The following is a 5,438-nucleotide window of genomic DNA, read 5'->3' as shown; positions in this document are numbered from 1 at the left end:
AAAAGAAACGATACACGACTTTGAAATAAAATTTATCAAAAATTATTAAATATAAAACAAAATGAGATATACTATTTTAAAAAGCTTTCATTTGCAATGTATGCACATGTGATAATGAAAATCAAAACTTGTCGGAAAGTATCTAAATTCCGTGTAAACGAGCATAGGGTGCAAATTAGTTTTGCGGAAAGTTGAATAAAAAATCGACAGATAATTTTCTAAGCACTAAATAAAATTTCAAGTTTGTTTAAAAATATTCAATATGCTAATCAAGTTATGTTCATGTTGTAATTAATGGGTTGAAATATTGTTTTTTTTTTTCAAATTTTTGGGAAAAAAGTGTTTTTTGAAATCACAAAAAATGCAAAAAAATGTTTTTTTATTTTCGTCTCAAATCAATGCTTTAGATATGAAAACAACACACAGTAAATTTGGAACCTTTCGGATTAGTTTTAAGATTTTTACCGCTTTTTGAATATCACTTTACACATACTGTCTATGGTAAATCAGTTGATAATGTATACATTTTAACGATTTCTCGTGGGGCCGAACTTTGCTTAACAAATAAACAAAGAAACTGTATGATTTTTAAAAACAAATTGATGGCAAACATTGTCTTTACTTTTAAATGAGAGGTTGGCATCATTAATTGGAACTTCTGTTTTTAAAATTGTCGTTTTATGTAAATTTTGTAAAAAAAATAAAATCGCGAAAAAACGTCACGAAAGCAAAAAAATATTTTGTTTAAACGGATTTATATTTCCATAATGATTAAGTATTACTACCTTCAATATTGGTCCAATGAACGGAAAACTTTATCTTTAATTTGAAAAAAAGTCTTGTATCGTTTCTTTTGTTGACTAGTATACTATATTTAGATTGATTTCCAAAAATTTCAATACAAATGTGTAACTTCTTTCAAATTTGTAATAATTTGAATAGTAATTATTATGAATTGTCTTACATGGATAACCTTTGAATTTTCAAATATCAATCGTTGGTACTCTTGATCAACCAATACTACCCGACTTTAAAAAGTCATTAGAGATGGTGAATTAAATTGCCATACTTTTTGATTCTACTTTTTGGAATTAATTAGTTTAAAAATGTATTTATTTAGGGAGTGAAAAATATGGAAGATGCATAAAGTATCGAGTTGGAGAAAGTCAACCTCTTCTAACAAATGGTGACCGGTATTGTTTGACGAGAGGGAAACATGTGTATTGTAGGGAATTCACGTGTCCAGCAACGAATTGCGCAAGCCCTACCCAGGATGGAAAATGTTCATATTGTACAGGTCAGTTTCATCTTCAATACATCGTTAATCAGTTCTGGCACAGAATTTCCGACATTTGGCAAATATTTTTTAACTATATTTGACTACTTATTGCATATAAATTTTAAGAAGTGTTAATCAAACTCCAATAATACAGCAACAAAACGATACACATATAACAAAAGGTGGTCTAGATATCAACATGCTGTCTTTAATTTTCCATAGGACCAAGGTTTCTTCACAAAAATGTCAGGAGTACCAGTATAGGAAAGAGTTTTACTTTCTGTAAATTCAGAAATTATTGCGATATTTTTATTATTGCGAAATGCGACAGGGTTATAATTGTAATAATTTAAGCTCATATTTTGAATTTTTTATAGGAATTAAACAGAATTTTTCATAATGTCGCAAAAATTAAAATCGCATTTCAATCTGAAATGACAAATCGCAATACTGAATACACTAAAACAAATCTGAATTTACAGTATAGTATACTATATCTAAGGTCAATCAGCAATCTTGTGGTTTGTATTATATGTACATGGCACTTGGAACTCTTATATCTTCATATGTTTACTATTATTGATAGGCTTTACAACGGGTGCATTAAGGTCATAATCGGTCTTAAAATTTTGTGTTTTACTAAATAAAGTATATTTTTATGTGAATACGCAAAGTATTATGAATAATCATGAAAAAACGCATGAATTCCAGTTTTCTATACAAATTATAAACATTGCTTATTTACCCATGTTTGTGTGTAGGATTCACAAATACAGCTAAAGAAAGATGTTGTTCGAATGATAATTTAAATAATTAAGCGGTACATGCATCTACCCTACATTTTAGGCTAGTAAAACTATCTGACATGTAATTTATTATGTGAAGTCTTTAAATTCGTTAGAAAAAATTACTTTACAAAACCTTTATTAAATTATTTCAGACTAAAATATATTGTATTTTTCACAAAAACTTATATACTGCCAAAAACGCAATTATGGCATCATGGATGGAAAACGTCAGGTTTTTAATCGAATTTTCCCTAAACTTTGAATTAGATAACAAAAGAAGAGGATGATTTTCATAGTTAAATATTTTGAAAAACAAGACTCTTGTTGAACGCTTAAACCTATTCCCTCGTGTTTGTCCTCATACAATTGTGAACAGTTACATTACTAAATCTTTTTACTTGTAAGTCAAATACCATTTGTTATATAACATGCATATCCAGAACATTTTGACAAAGAATTCCGCTCAAGTCGGTGCAACAGGTTTTTTGCTCCGTGTTGAAGGCCTGCCTCACTGTCACTTTGAGTTGAAAAACAGCAACGAAATCTCTGTGTCTTTGCTTTTGTGTGTTTTTTGTTGTTGTTTTTTTTCCTGTGTATGAACAGTGTTTGTGTCATGAATGCTTACCCAATTTCCTTTGTTTTTCTATTAAAATGTAATTTATTTATTTTTTATTTATATCTTTTTCAATAAATAGGCACTTGCAGTTATGGTGGAGTTGTTTATCAAGTTGGAGCCGGGTTTGAATGCCTCGATGGAGCAAACCGCTGTTCATGCAACACTAATAATGGTATAGGGTCTTCTGCAGCGGCATCGAATGAAAAACTGATGTGCAAGAAATAAATTCGTTGAATAACTGAATGGGATTCAAGAAAAGAAAATAAATTTTTGTAAAAGATGAATCGTGCTTTTCTTTTATTTCTTCTTTGTGATGATGATATATCTATAAAAAGATATCTAAAATGTATGTGTATTGTCTTCCTTATATTTTGTAATTTTGGATCATCAATGCTCTTCAACTTTTACCTGTTTGGCTTTTTAAATATTTCGATATGAGCGTCACTGATGAGTCTTATGTAGACGAAACGCGCGTCTGGCGTGCTAAATTATAGCCCTGGTACCTTTGATAACTATTACAGAAAGAGAGACATAAGATACCAAAGGGACATTCAAAAGTAAATTAACAAAAATACCCCATTCCGGTGAAAATTCAAAGACGGAAAGTCACTTAATCAAAACCAAAAACTCAATCAACTTTTCACTTGTTAAGGTCAAAACGACACGTCACACTAATATAGTGTTGAGTCTGCTTATTCAACAAGAGCCCTATAGTTTATCTTCTGCAGTTTTTGATTAGGTTAAGTTCTGCTCAATCTGAAGTTTGTTTAATGTGTTTTGTAGTTGTTCATCTATGTGTCCCTTTTTTTCGTTGTCAAAAATTCGCATTCGTTGTATTTCAACTTGGAGTCGGAATACTGTGTCCGGGTAATTCGACATTTTTTTTTCAAGTGCGCTGCTTTTTTTAAAAAAAGCACGATAGAATTTTGCCCATCATGTCTTTTAAGTTCTTAACATTCTTAATACATCAATATGTGCTCATTCTAATATACATGAGATACTGGCCACTGAACATAAAAAACAATGCTTAATCCATCAAATGTGTGGCCACGGTATCGTTTGTCCGCTCTTCTTGTATGTTTTAATTTCGTATTTTCTTATCATGGTTTCATTATTCAATAACTTTATAGTTTGAAGAATTGGTTGTTGGTTATCGAACTTTGATTGTATATCCCTCTCTATTGAATCTACACTCCGAGTTTGTGTCTTTTAAAAAAACTTGTTTATTGTTGATAAGCATATGTAAAGCTATACAAAGTAAGAAGATTTGGTATGATTGCTAATGAGAAAAAATCTCCACAAGACTCCAAATGATTAAGAAGGCTTGCAACGATAGGTCTTTTCGGGTTTACATTGTTGTCTAATCAAAGATAACTCCATAAATGCTTTTTTTTTCATATTCAATCGATTTGACTACGAATTGAAAAATGAATTAAATTTTAGAATGAGACAAATCAAACAAAAAAAATCCAAAGACAGAAATTAGGGGAGTCTCATTATACATTACTTTCGTATGAAGAATGTCTTGAGAAATTTGTATCGAGATTCTCAAAAGATACCAAGCGATCCTTGTTTTAATTTTATCATGCGACATAATTATCAATAGTCAATTTTCATATTACCGACTTTGGACTTCGGTATTAACATTTTTCGACAGGTTACCTACTCTTTGGAAGGACATCCTGGTACTGGGTCAAGCAAGAGCAACGCAAATAAGTAAATTTAGGACTTTAATCGGTGCAGTTTTGAGGGAAAGTTGTTTTAATGATTTCTATACATATGACTTCATCATCGGAAAATAGTAAATTTCCTCCAAAATTGCATCGATCATATATTTGATTTTACTTTTTGTTGGCTGCTCGTAATTTATCGAGTACCAGGATGTAATACCACAGAGTAGGTTACCTGTCGAATAATTGTAGAAACCGGAGTCAAAAGTCGGTAATATGAAAATAGTCTATGGTGTCAGACCACCAATTAAAAATCCCTATCTGTTCAACCAAAGTTTGAAATTTTCACAGCTTTCTAAAAAGGCTCAAATAGACTATATATTCCGATAAATCGTTAATCAAAATATAGACTTTGACAACCATCTAATATATGATATTCTAATCAAAATATTAACGTTTAACGGATGTCACGATGACTTGACTCGGTCGTTAAAAATGTCTATTGGCACAGAGGTTTACGAAACAAAATCATAAGTGGAAGCCGTAATTTCGTTTTCAATTCTTAGTTGGCTTTTCAAAAAGAATTGAGACATAAAGTGAAAGGAATGATGGTTTTACTCTATCTGTCTGTGTGTGTGTGTTTTTTTTTTTTTTTTTTTTTTTTTTTTTTCAATTTTAATTGTATCTTTGCTTTTATGTGAACTCGTAAAACTATAATTAATCCAAAAACAGATAAAGCAATAACTTTACTTAATACTATCTTTTAAAATTGAAACGAGTTAAAAAAAAAATACCATTGATATCAAACTATTTTATTCAATATCTTGTTATTTGCTACAGCGGACGGGAGCAAAATGCCAAAAAGGTTACAATCTACAAAACAACCAGAGATATTGAAATAAGCCCGCCTTCTTACCCAATAAATGTAATATCTCAATAAAAATATATCGTTTATCAGAATTAAAACGGAGTTTATGTCATGCAGATATAAATACAACATGTGTACAAACCAAAATTCCCTGTTATTCTTATCTTCTTATTGTGAGCTTTTTGATAGAGAGCTAATAATTTTTCGCGGGAAATGT

General features: G+C 30.3%; 1 long non-coding RNA gene across 1 annotated transcript; it reads left to right on the top strand.

Annotated features, from left to right (window-relative positions):
- The first annotated feature begins 1,105 nt into the window (after nt 1–1,105).
- On the top strand, nt 1,106–2,967 carry LOC143075637 (uncharacterized). The gene is made up of 2 exons (XR_012978380.1): nt 1,106–1,297; nt 2,763–2,967. It is a non-coding gene; the product is annotated as an uncharacterized LOC143075637 (long non-coding RNA).
- Nucleotides 2,968–5,438: the final 2,471 nt, after the last annotated feature.

Source organism: Mytilus galloprovincialis, chromosome 5 (genome assembly GCF_965363235.1).
Source record: "Mytilus galloprovincialis chromosome 5, xbMytGall1.hap1.1, whole genome shotgun sequence".
Lineage (NCBI taxonomy): Eukaryota > Metazoa > Mollusca > Bivalvia > Mytilida > Mytilidae > Mytilus > Mytilus galloprovincialis.
The sequence above is the reverse complement of the archived record's forward strand: the minus strand, read 5'-3'. Positions and strand labels throughout refer to the sequence as shown.